This window comes from Rhinolophus sinicus, linkage group LG13 (genome assembly GCF_036562045.2).
Source record: "Rhinolophus sinicus isolate RSC01 linkage group LG13, ASM3656204v1, whole genome shotgun sequence".
Lineage (NCBI taxonomy): Eukaryota > Metazoa > Chordata > Mammalia > Chiroptera > Rhinolophidae > Rhinolophus > Rhinolophus sinicus.
In genome coordinates this window covers 16555629-16576244 of record NC_133762.1, presented here as the reverse complement: position 1 = coordinate 16576244, position 20616 = coordinate 16555629, and the positions used below count along the sequence as shown (strand labels likewise).

The 20616-nt window shown below is 53.7% G+C and overlaps 1 protein-coding gene across 5 annotated transcripts in view; it reads left to right on the top strand.

Annotated features, from left to right (window-relative positions):
• Positions 1-3624: 3624 nt before the first annotated feature.
• MYT1 (myelin transcription factor 1) overlaps positions 3625-20616 on the top strand; it is a 56753-nt gene continuing 39761 nt past the window's right edge. For 3 of the 5 annotated variants that reach the window (XM_019753447.2, XM_019753448.2, XM_019753442.2), the window contains exons 1-2: positions 3625-3958; positions 19142-19239. The gene's annotated coding sequence lies outside the window, so the exon portion shown is untranslated. Of the gene's footprint in view, positions 3959-3992; positions 4447-19141; positions 19240-20616 lie in introns of those variants that run through there. The other 2 variants (XM_019753446.2, XM_019753443.2) reach the window with 2 other exon arrangements.

The window sequence follows — 20616 nt, the reverse complement described above, 5'->3', positions numbered from 1 at the left end:
GTGTGTTCCCGTCAGCACTCAGTGCTCTTTTCTGGGCAGCAGAGGAGGTGACAGACACATGCTCCTTCCTGAACGAGGCCAGGGCCCTTGGAAGCCAGCCTGCCACCTCCCCTTCCAGCTGATCCAGTGCTCGCCTTCCGTAGGTTGGAGGTGGGGAGGGCAGCGGGCATGGGGTGTGCAGCCAAGGGGCTGACTGGCTGTGGGGGCAGATGGGGTGGAGGGGAGACCTGCGTGCCCCCCACATCTTTGTGTGTGTGACCGGAGATGTGCAGCTGGAGTAGGGGCTTTGGCTGGGCCACTGCTTCTTGTTCCCTGCTATGCAGTCACTCTGTGTGTGACGTTAACAGTGTTAGAGCAAGCGTTAGTGTGTGAGCCCCACAATGTCCTCCCAATGTGCGTGTGTCCACACAGTATCCAAGGGTTGGTGTGTTTCATGTCTCAGCATGAACAGTCTCACAATATGTCCCGAGTGTGTGTGTGTGTGTGTGTGTGTGTGTGTGTGTGTGAGAGAGAGAGAGAGAGAGAGAGAGAGAGAGAGAGAGACCCACAGTCAGCCCAGGGTGTTGGTGAGAGTGGCTGTCAGTTTTGTTTGCTCCATCTGCCAGAGCCTGCCTGGGGCAGCGCCCCCCCTCACGCTCAGCTGTTCCTATACAATATTAATGCTGACCATCTCGGCTCCACACACAACGGCCCTAATTGTCGTCTGCAGCTTTAAGGCGGGCGCCCATCTGCAGGGAGGCTTTCAGGAAAGAACAAGAAAACCCTCACCCCCAGCTGGTCACCGGAGAAGGTGGTGCCAATTACAGATGCAGAAAGTTTAGACCAAAATTACTTGAAAGAGTTTTTATGAAGCAAATGAACTGACACTTGGAATGTCTGTGCAGATTTGCACACGTAATTACACTATTTGAAATGATCATTAGCCCCCTGCCCCACAAAGCACTCTCTTAGCAAGGGCTCCGCCACAAGTTCGGTTTTGCAAGTGTCCGCCCCCCGGTGTGGAGTCCCAGGCCTCTCCCGTCAGACAGAGATCGGTAACCTGGGGATCTCCCCAAACTTAACGGTCACTTGCGATGTCCACACAGATTTTTATTAAATCTTGAAGGAACAATCTCAATGCTCGCTTATGCAGAAACAAGTCTTTTAGGCTAAAAATGCTGACTGTTTTCACCCGTGTAAGGAAGTTTTCGGTTACCCCGTGCGGTTGTCACTTAGGCGCAGGCTGGGAGCTGGGTCTGGAGTCGGCTCTCCCAGCCCGCAGTTCCGCCCACGGTGGCTGAGCGTCAGTCCCAGCTGCGGCCGAGAACAAAGGGCCGGGCTCCGGACGCGGCGCTGTCCGAAGTGCTGACCGTACCGCCGGTGCTTGGGCCACCCTGACGCTCAGGCTGAAGGAGGCCGCTAGCCCTGGGGACCTGCCGGCGAAGTCCCCTCCCTGCCCCTTTCTTGTAACTGCTGCTTTGTTCTCTTGACGGAGTCAGCTAAAGATTTTGAACCTGTGCTCCTCAAAACCACCTTCAAAGACAGCGTCCAGTGGGCGCTCTCAGGGCTCTTCTCAGGCGCTGAGCAGAAGTTTCCAGCACAGTTGGAATGCTCACCCAAGCCACCTCGTTGGGTCCGGGGGCCCGTTGCTGACCACACAGCTCGGGAAGCCCAGCTCAGCGGGTGAGGTGTGACAGGCTGACACTTAGGTTTGTGCAAATCCCGTTTCTGTCACCTGAAACAATAATCATGCCATTCCGGCCTTTTGTACATATTGATCTCTCCCTGTTGTTACCGCTGTTTGTTGCTGTTCCTAGAGTCAGACTGTCATATATCTGAGCTAAGTACTTTCCTCAAACGCGGGTGATTGTTGGGAATAAGGCTGATTCAGCTGCGGCCCTCCCTTTGATTCTATCTTCCCACCGAACAATGGCCTGCAGCCTGCAGCCTGCCGATAAGAGTTTAATAGAATTTCTGAATGCCAAAGGTTTGGGATGTAAGCTATCCCAGCACTCACAGCATGTCCAGAGGAGACAGAAAATGGCTTTTCAGGAGAGCTCTCAGCTGACTGTCCTGTGCTAATGGATATGAGCTTGCGAAAGAAGGAAAACAATGGCAGGCAGTCATTGCAGGAGCCTGCTCTGCTCTCGTTTGGCTAATTAATATTTCATCCTCAGGTTGACCAGTGAAGTCTTGCGTTTATTTCCTTTTGCTCGATCTAAAAGATTGCCCTCAGCACATTTTGTGTTTTATTTGCTGAGAACAGTGTGTATGTGTAGGATGTGAACATACTTGCTTTCAGGATGAAGCTCCTTGGTTTGTTTACATGTAGTGTGGACAGCAGCCCTGCGTGTTAGGAATAACTGCTCATGGAAGTTTTAGCTGATTTTCAGTGCAGAAGGCTGATGTTTTAGTTCCATCTCATTCATTCTTTTGGTTGCCTGAGACTTTAGTGCCAAATAAGTGGGGGGCGTTGTGTTCCCAAATAAACTCCCAAGAAATGGTATTTTCCATCTGCTGAAATCTGTGCACTGAACTTCTGAGCTGTGACACATGGGCCGTGACCATCGTCCTTTGCAGGGGTCTGAACTTCAGTTTGTGTCGCGTTTCACAGAATGGTTTCTAACAACCTGAATATGATGGTGGACAACCGTTGGCCTGATTTATCATTAAGAAAAGGGCCCTGGAATAGTAAGCAAGAATACCTTGGCCCCTGGGTGCCCTCACTGAGGACACCCCTACTTTTATTCCTGTGCGTGGAAAACAACCGCAAACTGACAGATGAGAAAGCAGGTAACTGGGTTGCCTAGAGAGTGGGTGGGCACTTCTATTGTGTGTGTGGTGGGTTTTTCTCCTCTCAGTTTTCATTGGACAGCTCCTTGCAGGCAGTTTTAAAAAGACTCAAAAAGAGCAGAGAACTCAGCAGCAGCGTGTGCGTCCCTCTGGCTGGGACAGCCCTCGTGGTCTGAGGGCTCAGAATGCGCATGCCTCAGGGAAGTACCCACGCTCTCTTGGAGAGGGTTTCACTGTTTTAAAACTCAAAACAAAAGGGGATAGTGTGATAAAAGAAAGATCTTTTTTCCTGATCTATTCTTTGTGTTTATGATTGTATTTTCTGGTCTGGGCCATAGGTATTATTTATGTACTTAAAAAAAAAATCCATATCCATTTAAGTCACTGACACTTGAATATGCAGATGAGCCCATGGATAGCCCCCCCACCCCCACCCCCCGCTTCCTCCCCCTTCCCCCCAACCTGCATGACAAATCCTGCAGTCCGTTCTTTATGGCGGTAGGTCACATCCTAACCACCAATAAATATTGTGAAGTACTTTGGCTGCAGCCGTGCTAACCCAGGGCATCTGTCATCCCGGTTGCTGCTATTAGAAATTATTGGACTGAACCACCGGTGGACAAAGCAGAGGGGGGTGAGCATAACGGTTCTGACGCTCTCTGCCCTTTTGTGTGTTTTGCACTAAAAAAACCCCAGTCATGCTGCATATCAATTATAAATCAGTGTGGGCAAATACAGGCACCTTCTTTTGGCTGAGTCTCTGAGCAGGACACAGGGGATCTGCCAGCCTGGGCACCGCTCACTCCCCAAGTCAGCAGATCCATCTTTCTGATGCCGTACTGTAAATTTATTTCACCTCTGAGAGTAAACAGATATATTGGAGCCCCAAGGGTTCATGGGTAGCGTATTTACAAAGGAGCCTGTCTGCCAGCCCGTGCCACCGCTGCTAATGAGAGCGGTCATTAAGTAAATGAGACGGCGCCTTGAGCTGGCTTAGGAGTTCGCACACCAAGGGGAGAAGATATTTAATTGAAACCCGCACACAGGCTTCCCCACATGTGACCGCTGTGAGGAGGCAGCTGCCTTCCCCCTCCTCCGCGGTCCACCCTGCACCCCCCATGTAAATTTCATGATTGCTTTCCGTGATGTCATTTGGAAAGAGGACAGACAATAGCAGTGGGGAAAGGTAAGTCAGTGTTATGTTCTTTCTCTGACAAAGGCAGCTGTCCAGTGTTTGGCTTTTGCCCTTGGACGGAGACAGGGAGAGGGCATGCGAGCAGTTCATTTCTAGGATGAAGGCTTTCTTTGCAGGAAAAGCAGGTCTGGGGATGGCTTTTTAAAGCTGCTCTGTTGGACCGAGGCTTTCTTCTCCTCCTGGCTCTGCCTGTGGCTGTTTCCTCCTCCTTCTCTGTCCCCCCCTGGCTTGCTCACCCCCTTGGCCTGAGAGTCTAGTGGACGTGGTGTGCGTCTGACAGAAAAGGCATCTTGTATCAAGACGAGAAACTTTGCGTGCATTTCTGGAAGCAACACAGACATATCAGCAGCTGTAGGACCCAGCGGCTACATGCTTGGGGGTTCGCCGGCACTGTAAGCAGAAGACCTCTGGAGCGGGGATCTCGGAGCCGGCACCTCGTGTGCGGCCCCCCGCCCGAGACACGGAGTGGAGATGGTCATGTGAGCATTTTGTCTTTGCATGTCACATATTTCTAACCTTAAGGGACGACACCAAGGGTGCATGTGTCTGTGGGATAGGTGTGCAGAACTAAATCGCGTTCCTCTCAGTTCCTTTCTTGCTACGTGGTGGGGTCACGAGACAGAGTGGTTGTGTATGAGTGTAACTGGACTTGCGTGTTTAACCCTAAAAATCAGGGTTGGCCAAGCCGTTGGTGTGAGCTTTCAGCCCCGTCATGTTCTTGCCTGTAGGGTAACGTGTTTTAGGCTGTGGACTTTGTTCTGTCCACTGGATTCACTTCTTTGTGAATCAGGAAAATAAAGGAGCCCACAGGGATTCTTGTGTGTGGAGTGCTGGGTTCTCACCACGAGGGTCCCACCTGCTCTTTCTGAGTCACTATGGGCTTCCTTGTCTCAGCATCCATGTCGTCGATGGACATTGCTGGCTGTAAAGTTGTGTTTAATTTCTGGAATAAAACATCTGTGAAGTGGGTCTGGTAGCAGGGTATGGGCTCAGTCTTGGACCATCTCACTGTGTCACTTTTATGGCGATGATGACATCAATTATTATTATTATCCTTTTGGGAGACAGAGGTGAAGAATTTTGCCCCGGTGGTTAAAAAAAAAATCAGAGAAACCTGAGAATGTCTCTGAAGCTAGTGGCTCAGTGAACAAAAGGCAGGCGGGTGTCGGGCAAGCCCAGAGGAGGTGAGCTTGGTCTCTGCCTCCCGGAAATAATGCTGGCAGAGCCCATGCTCTGTCCCTGGCGGGGGGATGGGGGTGTGCTCGCCACCAGGGCTCCCCTCCCATTGGTCCTTGGCTGTGATTATCACCTCCTTCCATATGGTCTGTTAATTAATGGTAAACAAAAGAGTGGGAGAGCAGGGATTGGAGTTTTGTGGTGCCAGTGGGGAGGGTGTCACCCACGGGCAGGCCCTGCCTGTCTTCCCAGAGTTGTTTACTGTGCAGAGGGGGCCAGGTCAGGGTTTAGAGCACAGTTTGTTTGCAAAGAGGAGGAGGATGTTTCCTGAACTTGCTGCCCTGTGGAGCTGGAGGCCCCCACAAAGTGTCCCCAGCCCCTGGGCTCCTGGCAGCACTGGACCTCACAGGTGTGTCTGCTGACCCAGGGGGCTGAGCAGGGGCCTTGGAGGCCTTTCTGTCCTGGAACCACTGGGGCTCCAGGGGACCCACGTGTGGGCTTGGGAGCTCGTGCAGGGCAGGATGCTGCTTCTGACTAAAGTGTGACTCAGGGGTGTTGAGGGACCCCTGGACATTGCCCACAGGTCTGGAGGCAGCCCCAAATACCGAGAGCCAACATGCCTTCGTGGAAGATTCTGGCAAAGTCAGCAGTCACCCGCGCTTCGAGTGCTCCTGGTGCCTGAGGGAGGGAGATTCCACTCAGAGACGGCCCCACAGTGGGCAGAACCTTTGTGGCTGCAAGGTTGCTCTGCCTCGGGTGTCACGGCAGCTTTCACTGGGAAGCCCTGTCCGTGTCCCGAGAGTCCCGGAGAGGCCTGGAGACAGAGCTGCTTCTGGCCGGAGCTTGGCCCTCTGTGCGGGTGCTGTCCCTGGTGCTGCCCAGAGCCAGGGACGCGTCTCTCTGGGTCCCACTGTCCTCTGGCCTCGGGTCCCTAAATGTGCCCATGAGGGCCTGGGTGACTCTGTGTGAGCATGTGGGGATGACAGGAGTCTGTGCCAACTCTGGTCAGGAATCTGGACTGTGCAAGCAGCCCAGAGCCCTGCTGACCTGCCTCGCAGTAGCGCACACGCCTCAGAGATGGCTGCACAGTTTGGAAAGCTGGTTAGCATGGCCCTGCACTGGGCAGGAGAGCAATACAAGGGGTCTGCAGACTGAGCACGTGCAGCTGCCCTGGTTGCGGTGCGCACGCAGGTGGGGCCAAGCTCCTCCTGGATGGACTCGGTGATGCGAGAGGCTCATCTGCTGTGCTGAAAAGTGAGCGAGGTGGAGCTGCTGCAGCCCCCACCTGGGTGGGAAGGGTGAGACCAGGAGGGGCTGCAGGAGGCAGGGGACTGGTGGGGGGGGCTGCCGGCAGTCACCTGATCTGCGGGCAGGCAGGGCACTGGGCAGCCAGTCAGACTTGTATGTCACTCGGGCTTGCTGGAGAGAGAAACCTGCGTGTATCCCAGCCCTGGAACACTTGGTCTAGATCCTTTGTTGGCTTTCTCATGTAGGAAGCTGGGCAGGAGAGCCCAGGGCGGTGCCTGCCCGAGGGCCTCCCTCCATGTCCCCCAGGTCCTAGCCCCTCCCCATGCTTTCTTTGTGGTCACTCATGAATAAACCAGAAGTCGAGTGTACAGATGTACTTTTAACGGGAATTTTGTGGTGTGAGTTTACAGGAAAATGGTCTTTGGGAGCCAACATCGTTAGATTAGTCAGCCTGGAAAGTGCTGTTTCCCAGAGGGGATGAGGGCAGCTGCCCCTGGTCGGCTTCCTGCTCCCTGAAGACCCCACAGCCTGTCCTGTCTCGAGAGCCCTCTCCGGGCAACCCCCTGCCCAGCCCAGAGTGCTTGTGGGGGCTTTGGGGTGGTGTGTGTCCTGGTTCTCAGCATATTTTCTGTCTTACATGGACATTCTCCACATGTTGCTTAAAAAAACTCAAAACGAGAGAGACAGAGAGAGGATTTTCACCTGACTTGAACGCTTTTGCGACTGCCGTAGAGGCCGCTTTGGAGAATAGAAACACTCACAGTGGAGATCTTGTGATCAGAGACCAAAGTTGGTGCCCTTGTGCCCTCATGGGCGTCAGGAGCAGGCAGGCTCCACTCATCGCTTCACCCCTTTTCCATTTTTAAATTTGCACTTGAAAAATGTAACGTTATTTTAATCGGAGGGAGTGAGTACTTCAGAGTACATGTTTAACCATCCCTGCCAGGCTGTGAATAAAGCTGCCTCTGTCGGATTAGTGGGGCTGCAGGGGAGAGGTGGTCCAGTGGGGGGGGGGGGCGTCTGTGGCCTGGTGGCCACCCAGGCCCCTCGCTCAGGGCTCTGCGTCAGCAGCCCCACCTTCAGGCACCTTCTGGCAATTGCAGGCGCTGATTTGCCCAGGGGTGGCTGGTTTGAAGTTGTTGTGAGGTGGGGTGTGCTGTGGGGTTCATCTGGGATTGTGGCTGGAGCGGGTCTGTAAGGAGGGTGCGTGTGGGATGGGCCCTGATGGACTGGAGTTCTGTGTCGCTCTGGGCGCCGGGCCAGGTGCGCATGTGCATGTGGGACCTCGGTGTTAGGAGGAAAAGCGGCGCTGCATCTGGCCAGAGCTGCTGACAGATCAGCCTGCCTACCCCACCCCATCCTCACACCTGGCTTCACCCCTTGCTCACGATGGACATCCGTCTGAGGGCTCCAGCAGAAGCCATCTGGGTCCTTTCCTTTTTTCTTGTTTTGCTGCCTAAAAGCTACGTTAGAGGAACAGCCAGAGTGACCGCTCCGGAGCCCTGCGGCCACAGCTGCTGCAGACTCAGCTCATACACCCTGGGCTGAGCTGCCCCCACTTGGGAGGGATGAGGGTCCCAAGTTCTCTGTGCCAGGCGGGAGCTTGCACACTCTGTTACACCCCTGTCTGCTTACAAGGTCCGAGAGACTCCCGGGGTCCCAGACCTCAAACCCACAGCAGCAAGTGCCTCACCACCACAGGGGGCCCGTGCTGGGCCCACTGCTCCAAGGGCCCCAGGCCTCCCTCCTCCCCGGGCGTCTTGCTGAGTTGAGTTCTTGAAGCCTTTGTTTTCACCCTCAGGGTTTGTTGAATTACGGAAGTAAAATGTTTGCAGTCGTCCTCTCTGGGCAACCAGGTGGTTCCAGGTGGAGGTGCTGCTGTCCCCCATGCGGCATTTCAGAGGCTTGGGCTTCGCCTGTGCCAGGTGAGGGGCTTCGGAACGAGGGCCCCCCCAGCCCTCCCTTTCCAGGAGCAGTAATTGTCCAGGCCCCCTGCCCTTGACATGGTGGTTCAAAGTGGACTGTCAGTCACCAGGCTTAGCTGAACGATTAGCTGGTGTGCCAATCACAGGTTTGCACCTGGAAATGTGTAATTTCTCACACGTTCCACCCTCACCAATGCTTTGTATCGGCAAAAACAGGGACTAGAAATTGGGAGGGCTTACTACATTCGACGTTTTTCCCTGACACTGCGCCATCACCTGCAAAGGGGGACGAGAAATGTGGCTCTGGTCGTGAGGGGCAGATGGATACATTCGACGCTGCTGTTTCAAACACTGTGCCTGGGTGCCGCTGGCCCCTTTGGTGCCCGTGAACAGGCCGTGTGGACACACACCGCCACTGCCCAGTTTCCTCAGGCCCACAGCCTCCCAGGTGAGAGGTGCGGCAGGGACACGAAATGCTTCCAAAGGGGCTGCCCTGCATGGCCCCGAGACCTGCTGCCGGCAGCCTGATGACGCAGAGGTTGCCCTTGGGCTGCAGTATGACCCTCTCTGTGCCCTGGCTACCTGCTCACTGCCCGGGAGACGTGCTCCATCTGTGTCCAGCCGGCCTTCCACGTTCTCCATCCCCAATGTGCAGCTCCCTGACCTGCCTCCTGGCCCCTTTCATCTCCTGCAGCTGAACTTTTCTTGTCTTTCAAGGCTCCTCGGAGCACGCCCCACGTGTCACCCTCACTCTCCTGGGCACTTCACTCTCAAACACCTCATCCCTTCAGCTGGTGGGTCACCTGTCAACAGGCGTGGAGTTTTGAGTGCTGGGAGGGGTGGCCAGGGAGGGCTCTCAGTTTGGGTTCTGAGGTAGGAAGAGGGAGGGGTTCGAAAAACAGCTGAACTCTTGGCCGAGTTTTCCATTTTCCATCCACAGCGTCTCCTGCTGACGCTGAGCTCCGCCTTCAGGGAACAGAGATCCATGCACAGTCCACGGGACAGACTCAGACCCAAAGAGCCCTGCTGTCACTTTTTCATGGCCCGAGTCTGTTCACTGGAGTTCGGGTTTCTGTGTGATCTCCTGTCCTCAGCCGAGCCTATGCGAGTTGTGCCATCTCCCGTTCAAGGGTTCTGACACTTCCAAGAAAAGCCCAGAAAACCCTGCCGCTCCAGTGGTCAGCCCCAGTGGTCAGCCCCAGTGGTCAGCCCAAGGGCAGAGGGCAGGGCTGTTACCCGAGTGGCTTCCAGCAGAGCCTGTGGGCCTGGTTGTTGGTTCCAGGGCTCCCCCACCCCCACTCTGCTGTTCGGCTGCCAACCTACATGCAGTTTCTAGCTCAGAACCTGCTGGGGGCGTGGGGCTCCCCACACCTCTGGCACCTGGAGGACCCCAGATGGGCTCTGATGGGAGACTTAAGGTGCAGCCCTTCTTGTGATGTAGGCTGTGTTCCCAGGGGCCTGACGTCGGGACTGTGGGGACCTCCCTTCCCCACCCGTCTTGGTGAGCTCTTTGCTGCCAGTCACTCAGGGGCTAAAAAGGCAGCAGACTGTGGTGTTGCTGGGCAGGACCAGGGCTGACAGGAGCCCCCCCAGGGGCCACTCTGAGCCCCGGAGCCAGGTGACAGGGAAACTCACCAGCGAGCAGCTGCCTGAGTCAGCCCCTGGGGCTCAGCTCGTTCTTCTCCCCTCAAACATAGATGCGTCCATGTCTTGAGTGAGAGTAACTGAGGGTGGGAGAAGCGCAATGGGCTGGTTGTCCACTCCTCCCGGGGCTTTGTGGCCCGGAGCTGCCTGGCCTGGCTGGAGTGTCCTTTCTGAAGTGGACCTGAGCAAGGGCACGGACAGACCCTACAGGCAGCTTTTTAAATTCTGTTTGTGTGCGAGAGCCCATTCTAGTCTGCTCACCTTGAGGGGCCTCAGTCAAGAGTGGTTTTGAGGCAGGAGGAAGTGGCCATTCCTTCTTACTGGGCCGCAGAGTCCTGATAACGGGTTTCTACGACAAGTGGCACCGGAGCAGAAGTCCAGAGAAGGCCCCTCCTGGTCACAGGAGGTGCATGTGTCCTCTGATGACCCCAAAGACCTGCAGAGAGGGCCCTACAGTAGCCCTTGGACGGCTCCCGAGCTGCTGGATGAGGCCTGCCAGCCGTGTCCCACCCACTGCCTTTCTTCTCCTCTGGGCTCTGCTCTGACCAGCGTGTCTGCCACTGGCTCAGCGAGGCATGCGGGTCACCTGGCCATCCACCGCCCTGCTTTCCTGGGGTAGCCCAGGCTCTGGGCCTTGGGGGCAGCAGCCTGGGTCACAGGAGATGAGTGGGAATTGCAGCATCCCTGGGAGCTGTGGGCTGTGCAGGAGACGCCTGGTCTGTGGCCTGACTTGGTCAGTGGCATGGGTCAGGGGAGTGTGAAGGAGCCCCCCACCCCAATGCCTTCTGCACACATGGTAGCTGAGGCCATTTTTTCTTGGGGCACCCACGGCTTCTCCTAGCCTGGGTGGTTGCCTCTCCCACTTGTCTTCTGAGCTCTGAGTGTGAGCGCGCTGGAGCCTCACCAGCCCAATGCAGTTCCTGATTGGGGTCAAGGTGTTGAACCCCACTGGGGTTGACAGTTCTCTGTGGAACTCTGTGGGCATGTGGGTGGAGTGAGCAGAGCGTGCTGATGGTTTGCACCTGCCTAGGCACTGGAGGCCTTGCCCTGCGCCTCTGAGGTGGAAGCTGCTGCCACTTCTGTGGCCCTCCCGGGACCCGACCCTTGGCTTGGCCTGGGGCTGAGCACCTTCTCCCCCATCAGGCTGGGACCCTCCCTCCCCTGCTGGCAGACTCGGTGACAGGCCGCCTGGAGAGCCGTCCTGTGATTTGGTTTGGAAAGTCATTATTACTGCTGAGCAGTTTAGCTGTGGTTTTTACAGCATTGAGGAAGGTTCAAAGAAATAATAATAATCATATAAGAAAGACTGCACACTAACTGCCTGCAACATGCTATTTGCATTTTTAAGGAAACACTTCTTTGAGACAGCCTGGGTGGAAGGTCACTATTTGCATATAAATGGAAAAGAAAGTTGGAAGTTACATCTGTATTATTTTCTCAGCGGAGAGCTGCTGTTGGAGCCGTAAAGGACAGAGCTTGCATTTGGCTTTTATTGAAGAGAGAAAGTACCAGCCAGGCTGATTTAGGAGCAAAATAATGAGAGAAATGTGCAAAGCTATAGAATTGCCAGTTCCCCCTGCCCCCACCTCTCTCTTTTCTCGTTTTCACCTAAACTCAGCAAAAGCAGGTCTGTCTTTGCTCCACTCAGCAAGTCTTCGTTTTACTCCTCACTGAATTCCAGATCTAAAAAAACAAAAAGGAAAGAAAAAGAGCAAAACGTGCCTTCCTTTGCCCCTCGGCCCGGTTTGCGTTTCTTTCCAAAAGCTGGTCCATGGGTGAGATGCCAGTGCTGCCGAGACCCCTGAAACCCAGGAAGGCAAATCCCCGCAGCCGCTGTATATTCCAGGGCAGTGGACAAGGGCATGGAGGCCGGGCTGGAGGGCACCAGGTCCGGGAGCTCCTGGCCTGGAGGAGAATCTGGGGATGCATGTGGGGTCTTGAGTGTGCCCCACCTCCCCTGCAGCCCCTGCCTGGGACCTGCCATGTCCAGGGCACAGGTGCCACTTCCTTTTGGACTGTGGCCATCAGACTCTCCTGAGGGCAGCACCACGCAGGATGTCCCCCCCCCAGGTGGAGCCACGTCCCGGGGGGAAGCCAAGGATAGCTGGCTAGTGCTGGCTATGGCAGACCCTGGGCTTCCAGGAACAGTCATGGGACTGTGGAAGGTAAGGAGCTGCAGCCAGAGGGGCCTGCGACCTCCACTGACCACTCTTGCCGAAATCACACCGCCATGTCCCATTATATTTAAAAATATCTTTTGAAACAATCTCAAGCTTACAAAAATGTTTCAAATACAGGACAAAACTGCTTTTCCCTGAGCCACTTGTGGGTCCATTTGCCAAGGCTGTGCCCGAAACCCAGAACGCTTGTTTGGGTATTTGCTCCAGAACCACCTTCACCAGCTCTGCCGTCTGGTCCTCGGTGGCATTCGGTTTCGTCAAGTCGTGGCCTTCCGTTTTTGTAGAACCTCAGTTTGGATTCCTCAGCTGTCCCTGCGACTGGACCCAGGTGTGAGGTCACTGGGTTGGATGGTGGCAGCCCGCAGCTCTGGCTGCAATGATACTCCCTTCGCCAGCAGTAAACACGCGGGGGCGACGCGGTGAAACCACCTTGTTTTTCATCAAACTGCCGGTTCATTCCTTGTTGCTGATATCTGTGAGGACATGATTTACTTATCCAGGGGGTTATAGTCATGATTTGGATGTCAGATTGTCCCTGCTGACCTGCGAAAGCCGCCAAAGCTGGCTCCACGCCCTTCTGATGCATCTCGCACCTCAAATGCTCCCTTGCTCTCCCCACAGCCACCCACTTGGGCTGCTCCTCTGTGGGGGCCTGGTACTGGGTGTGCCCCCGCCTCTCAGGGAACGTGCTCACATACGTGCATACGTACACCAACGTCTGTATTTATTTCTCAATTTCTCAGTACATTGAAACCTCAAGTTCACGCTGAAACCTCTGATTCTAAAGCCCCCATCAGGCATATTCTAGATCTCTCCCTTTCTGTATGTATGACTTCTTCCCCCAACAGTGAGAAACCTGGTATATTTACTTATTGGCTCCCCCTCCTTTCCTCCACCCAGGTGCTCACAGCCCTGGCGGACCCTCCTCCCCTTGCTGGGCCCACACCTACTCTTCATGGGCTGCCCTCACTCCACTCCAGGCCAGGCGTTCGTGGGGACACCTTCTCCCTCTGCTTGGGGTCTGGCACTAGGGTGACCCACTGGCTGTGGGGTTCACAGGATGTGGGACAGGACAGACCCAGCTGGGCACGCCCTGGGCACTGGGTTCTGGGCTCTCGATCCATCACAGCAAACTGCCTCCTTCCTGGCACTGAGTCTCATCCTTGCTCATTGATTCCCACTGCTGGCCGGGTACCGTGTGTCCCCGAAAATAAGACCTAGCTGGACAATCAGCTCTAATGAATCTGTTGGAGCAAAAATTAATATAAGGCCTGGTATTATAGTATATTATATTATATTATTATTAAAGACCCGATCTTCTAGTAAAATAAGACCAGGTCTTATATAAATTTTTGTTCCAAGAGACGCATTAGAGCTGATTGTCCAGCTAGGTCTTATTTTTGGGGAAACAGGGTGTCTGGACCTGGATTCTTTGGTACCATTTTGTGTTCCTTGTTGATAATTATCCCCGCCCCTCCTGACTTACTTTGTGCCCTGTGGGTGGGTTTGAATAGTCTCTCTGGAGGGCTTTTATTCTGTTTCCCTTGATTGACATTTTGTCCCATGTTGATTTTCAGCCGTGTGGCTTTGGAAGTCTTGCTTCGCTGTTGAGAAACCTGATACCATTACAATAACACCTTTCCTTTGTAACCTTTACCTGTGTAAACTTTTAGGACTCTCTCGCATTCTTGGTGTCTCAGAACTGTGAAGAGGGTCTTTTTTGCATTCACTGCGCTGGGCACATAATGGACCTTTAAATGTAAAAATACAACTTTCTTTATTTCTGGGAAATCACTTCTCATTGTTTATCCATACTTGTCTTCTTGTTTTCTTGGTTCTCTCTTTCCGGAACTCAGGAGTCAGATGTTAGCTCCTCCTGAGTTTTTTTTCCTTATTTCCTATGTCTGTGTTTTTCTTGTTCATTTTCTAGTGTATTTCTTTGACTCTATACCCCAACTCTTCTATTACATTTTTAATTTCACTTTTATATTGTATTTACAAATCGGAGAAGAAAGATGTGAGGGGTTTAAGTCTTCCCTAATAACTCCCACGCCAACCTCCACTGCCCGCCACATCTGCTCTGTCATCTGTCACCAGTTCTGTCCTCAGTCCTGCCCACCATTGTCCAAAAGCAGCCTGCCAGGGCCTCCCGAATCGTCCCCAGACAAGACATCACTGACCAGGCCCTGGCCTCGGGGCTCACACAGCACGGCAGGAGGCCGTTCACTCTTGTTGGGCAGCTCCTGTTGTCAGGAAATGACTGCTGGACGAGGGCACCCTCTAGACAGTTCTCCTGAAGCAACCGAGATGCCCTGAATGCCCCTCCTGGTGCAGGTCTCTCAACACCTGTGCTCCAGTTCCTGGGTGGCTGGCTCTGGAAGGAGCAGCCTCTGGGCTGAGCAGGACACTGCAGAGGCGTCTGACCTGCAGGCCACTTCCCTCTTTCGAGCTGGATGTGGCCCCTGTTCCTCCCGGAACTGAGCGTCCGCAGTGACACTATGTGGGGAGCACGCCGTGACACCCTCACACTTAGGTCCCTTGTGTGTACCACTGACTTAAAAACAGCTTTATTGAAATATAATGTACCCATCAGAAGTACACATTTCAGTGGTCCCACATGTTACAGAGCTGTGCGTCTGTCACCACAATCTAATTTCAAAGCACTTTCATCACCCCTCCCTCAGCCCCGCAGCCCCCGGTGCACTTCCTGTCAGCCTGTTTGCTGTTCTAGACGGTCCATGAATATGGGACTGCTTCACCTGCCTTCTTTCACTGAGCATGACGTTTCTAAGGTCCCCTCACATTGAATCGTGTAGCAGCACTGTAATCCTTTTACTGCCAAGAACAGGTCAGTTGTATTTTGTACCAAACTTTCAGCCCCTGCTGGACATTTAGGTTGTGCCGTTTTGGCCGTTAGGAATAAAGCTGCGATAAACAGTGTCTTGGGTGCAGTTGTTGGGTCGTGTGGTCAGTCTGTTTCCTATCTGAGGCAACGCCAGACTGTTTTCCAGGGTAGGTACCATTTTGCTTTCCCATCAGCTGTGTGCGAGGGTTCCAGTGTCTCCACGTTCTCTGCATCACTTGTTATTGTTTGTTTCTTTCAAAGAATTAGAGCCACTTCAGCACCTGTGTGTTGTGCTTTTGATTCGCATTTCCCTGGTGACGAGATGTGCAGCATCTTTCATTGTGCCATGAATATGTGGTCTTTGCAGAAACGTCTATTCAGACCCCTTTGCCCATGTTAAGAATGGGTTGTCTTGTTATGGGGCCCTAAGAGTGCTCTGTGAGTTTCAACACCAGCCCCTTATCAGATACATGACTTGCAAATATTTTCAGTATGGGTTGTGTTTTCACCTTATTGATGGTATTTGATGTATATAATTTTAAATTTTGATACTGTTCAATTTATCCAGTTTTTCTTTTATTGCTTGTGCTTTTGGTGACATATCTGAGAAACTATCACCTAACTAGGTGTCAGGAAGATTTACTCCTATGTTTTCTAAGAGTCTTAACTCTCATATTTATTATTATTATGTTTTTAATTTTTTTTTTTAGTTTTTTTAATGAAGTCTACTTTTATTTTTCTTTTGTTGTTTATGCTTTTGTGTCATATATATATTTTTTTCTTGGGGACTATTGGGGAACAGTGAGCTTTTTCAGGACCCATCAGTCGCTGTCCTTCAGTCTAGCTGTGGAGGGCGCAGCCCAGCTCCAAGTCCAGTCACCGTTTTCAATCTTTAGTTGCAGAAGGCGCAGCCCATCATCCCATGCGGGAATTGAACCGGCAACCTTGTTGCTGAGCTGTGCTCTCACCAGCTGGTCCATCCGGCTGCCCCCTAGCTCTCACATTTAGATGTGAGATCCATTGTGTTAATTTTTGTGTGTGGTGTGAGAGGGGTCCAACTTCGTTGTTTTGACTACTCTATGTTCCTTGAAATGTCATTTTAGAATCGGTTTGTCATCTTTTGCAAACAAGACAAAACAGCTGGAGAGGCAGAAGTGGTCAGATTCCAGTGAGACTCACAGTGGCATGACCTGAGACGATCCTGTGTCTGGGCTCCAGGTGGCTGAGATAGGGGAGGAAAGCTCGAGTCCTGTGAGAAGCCAACCTGCTGAGCAGGGACGTGAATCAGAAGAGGCGTCTGTGGGGTGGTGGGTGGCACAGAAGGAGCCTGGGCTCTGGGGAAGCAGGGAGCGAGTGTGCAGTGGGGAAGTGACCCGTCAGGAATGCCTGTTTTGGTGAAGGCCATTGGGAGTGGGGAGTGAGAGTAGAGGCAGCAAGCTTGGGTCCCTTAAGAAATATGGTTATGATGGCGGTGAGCTGAGAAGTTGTGGGGCTGGGTGGGCTCCACACAGATGGTGTTTTAAACGTGGATGTCTGCAGCTTGTCGGAGAGCCAAAAAGCCCCAGGAAAAGTCCAGTTGAGAGGAACGTGGGGAATGGTAGATGCCCCTGGGACCCTTTAGTCAGAAGTAGGAAGGAGGGGGTGTCAAGCCTGAATAGGAGAGGTCGGCTCAGCCAGGATGCAAAGCCCCCCCCCCCCGTGGGGACAGAGGGGCAACAGGGAGGGCTGGGCTGAAGGGGCTCTGGGTCTCAGCCTTGCTGGGTTGGTCTTGGGTCTGCAGTGCCGCCCAGGGGGAAGGCAGGCTTGTTAAGAGGGTCATAGCCTGGGCCTTCAGGAGACGTCCCTCCCCTGGACCCGCATTGCTTTTCAGAACTTGTCTGCAAGCCAGAGTCTTGTAAAAGTGAGTTTTGGGCCTCTGAGGGGACAGATGGGTCAGGGACTGCACCCCCGTCTACACCACCTGCTCCTAAGCGGTTTTTTGCTGTTTGAGTCCATGAGCAGGGATTCAGATGAACTCGTGAGAGACCTAAGAGCCCAAAGCAAGGACTCGTCTCCAGGAAAATGTCCCCCTCACTTCAGAGTGCTGTTATAAAAACGGCAGTGACGTCCTCGCACACCTACTGTGCTCCGGAAGCTGAGCGGACAATGTCCCCACCTTCTCTAAGCCTTCCCTTCCACTTCCTGCTGAAGAAGGTGGCAGGTGGGTCGGGGTGAGAGCTCTGCCCCCTCCCCCACACCCCCCAGGCAGCATCCAGTGGCAGCGTGACTCCTGGATGGGGCATCTTGATGGGACCCCCAGCCTGGGGAATCGGCACTTGTTTTGGTGTGTGGGGGCTTCCTGTGCTCCCTCTGTGCAAGCCGGGTGTGGCCTGTTCCCCAGCCAGGGGGTGAAGCACTCGTGGTGACGTGGTGACGACAGTTTGCTGCCAGAAAGGTCCCAGGAAAACAGAGGACTCACCTCCAGGTGGAGCCGGGCCCGTCAATGAGGGTCTGGTGTCACTTGATGGCGTTCAGCACCCAGGGGCGTGAGGTCGGTCACCGAGTATGCGGGGGAGGCAGGAGGGGTCTTTGAGGTGATGATGCTCTTAGGGCCCAGCAGCAGTGGGGAGCCCAGGGCGTGGGGGGATCCACAGGGGCGAGAGCCCTGTGAGCGCATTGTCATCCATGACACAGAACCAGAGGCCCCTCCGCTGGGCTTCCCTGGGAAACAGGAGAGACTGCGAAGAGAAAAGGCTAAGGGGTCGCAGAGGTGGGGGGGCTTCAGGGCACCCTGCTGGGGGGCGGGGGAGACAGTCTTGCTGGTGGCACAGATCCCAGGATGTTAGGTACGTTCCTCCAGCTGTCACTGACACATGCCATCGTTATGTCACGTGGTTACGTATGTCACTGTGACAAGAAAGCCACTTGAGCCTTGCAAACCAGCCCAGTGCACAGGTTTCTGTGGTGTCTTCTCTCCACAGAGGTGCCTGTGAGAAGTTAACCCCATGTGCTTTGCAGCTGGGGGTCTTCCAGCCTCTGCTGTCACCACTGTCACCATCCAGCAACACAGCTCTCACCTGTGCCTTCCAGTGACTAGTCCCCTGAGTCACCTTCCTCCATCCCTCCTTGCAGCCTCGACCTTGTGAGCTGTGACTCCCGCAGTTCTACCCCCACATAGGTTTGGAAATTTGAATACCTATGGGTGGGTCTGGCCCCATTGAGAGCTGATGACCTGTGGGGACAGAAGCCAGAAGAGTCCAACAGCTCACAGCTCCCTAGTGCAGGCCGGTCCTCACAGGGGTCCCCAGCACAGTGCGGGAGGCGCTCGGTAGGTACCAAACTGCTTCTTTGAAGACCTTGCATTTGGCGTCTCCTTGACAACCAGTCTGCTTCTCGGTGGTTGTGCCCTGGAGGTCACAGAAGGTCTTTAAGGGCTTGGAGGCAATTCCAGACAGAGGAGCTGTGGCTGTGGAGCCCCAGGGCTGCCTGGGGCAGGAGTGGTGGAATTCTAGAAACACAACCTTTGGGAATGCACGTCCAAAACGAGGGGAAGGAAGATAAGGAGCATAAAACTGTGCCTGACCTGGCCCTCAGCACAGTGCAAATCACTTCCAAGGAAAAGCAGAGAGCTGAGTGCGGGAATTTTCATTTCCTGTTTTTATTGTTGGTTACTTAATGACCTTCCTGCTAACGCTGCTGCGGTGGTAGAAAGCTGGTTGTCATGGAAACGGGGAGTGCCGAGCAGGGAATAGGTACACAATGAATTTCTTTGTCATGTCCAGCTGATGCCTTCAGCCTCTGTGTAGACATGTGAATTCATAAGAGGAACTGAATATTAACCGGAGGCCTCGCCCTGCAGAGAGGCAGAGACCCAGAGAGGAAAGGTGCTGGGAGCCAGGGCAAAGGGCAGCAGAGTGCCGGACCTAACCGGCCTGTGCCAACTCTCCGAGGTGCTGCCGGAGGCATAGCTGCCAGAGCCCCTCTGCAGGGTGCTCTTCCTCAAAGGGCTCCAGTCTCTCGTCCCTGAACTGCCAGGGGCCAGACCTGGTGTGCCTTTCTGTGGATTCCAGAAAAGGGGGGATTGCACACTGCCATGTAAAGGAGTGACCCACGGCTCTCAGCCTCTGCCCTCCGGCTGTGTAGCTGGCACTCATTACGTTTCTTTTCCGACCCTCAGAAAATGAGTTCCGGGGTGAGCTGCTGAGTCAGAGGTGGACATACGGAGACAAGGCCAGCAGCTGCAGGACCTCGAGCCTCTTGGACGGACGCGGCAAGGTGAGGAGCTCGGAGCGCAGCCACGCCCTGGGCCCAGGTCTGGGCAAAGGTCCTTGTCACTGCAGGCATGCAGCACAGAGATGCCTTTTGGTCCAGGCAGCGTCAGTCTAGATTAGGCAAAGCACTGGAGGGCTAGGAACATCAGTGATCTGGTCATTTTAAAATGAAAGGGAGGAGAGCGAGTGAATGGAGTAAATCTACAGTGTGACAGTGGAGTCTCACTTCTGTCAGGTCCCTGCTCTGAGGTCAGGTCACACCAGTGCCTCAGTCACTGTTGTCATTCTCCCCGCTGTGACCTGGGCAGGCTGCCAATCCCTAGGGACTCGTGAGTTCTGATGACCTTGTTTATTTCGATCTCCCCAAGTGGAGGCAGATGGTGCATGCCTGTCACTCACTGACGGTGGTGAGTCGGGGCCCCTCCCAGCGCTGCTCCCAAACCCAGGAAATCACACGCGCTCACAACCACGCCAAACACTCTGGGTGAAGCCAGGTCCCCAGAGTCACGTGATTCTCAGAGATGGAAGTGGAGGTGACAACACGTTGGTGGGCATCCGTTCTCAGATCTCAGAATCTGGTCTTCCATTTTCCTGACATGCAGACACTCACCGTGAAGGATTCAAACCGTGACCCAGGGCATGGCCAAGATGTGACCGCCCAGGGTGCAGATGGGAAGGGCTATAGAGTTTAGGCAGCAGCCTCATTTGAGGGTGCTTGTATCTTACTCTGGAAGCCCTGCGTTTTTCTCTCTAATGTGGGGACTGTCATGTGCATTTTGGTGGGTCTGGGGAATCAGATTGCCAAGCAGCACCACCCATCCCCTTACTCCTGTGGGATTGTCAGTGTTCTGCCGCCATTCTGGGGCCTGAGGCACAGGAAAGGCCAGTGATACGAATCACATCTTTATTTAAATTTTTGGCATTTTGTTCATCATGGATTTTTTTTGCATTAATTTTGATGTTTTAAGGTATTGCATTAAACTCTTGTTTAATCTCGGTCACTGAGTTCTTGTTTCCCCCTTAAATTTGCACCTGGGTGAGTGACTCACTTGCCTTAGCCCAGCCCAGCCCTGAGCATCTAAACAGAGATCCTGAAACCGAAAAGTTTTGGTTAGACCCCAGTGGTGTTGTGGGTCCAGTTCCAGGGCAGCACAATAAGGCAAGTCTCACAATAAAGTGAGTCACATGAAATCTTTTCACAGTCAGGATGCACATGACATTTATCCACTGAGTTTGCTGTCTTATGTGGGCGAAGTCCACGACGCCCAAAACAGTTATAGCACTGACATCAAAGGTCACTGACGCACATCACCATGACAACTATAATAACAGTGAACGAGTTTGAAATATTGCGGGCATTACACAGAGACACAAAGTGACC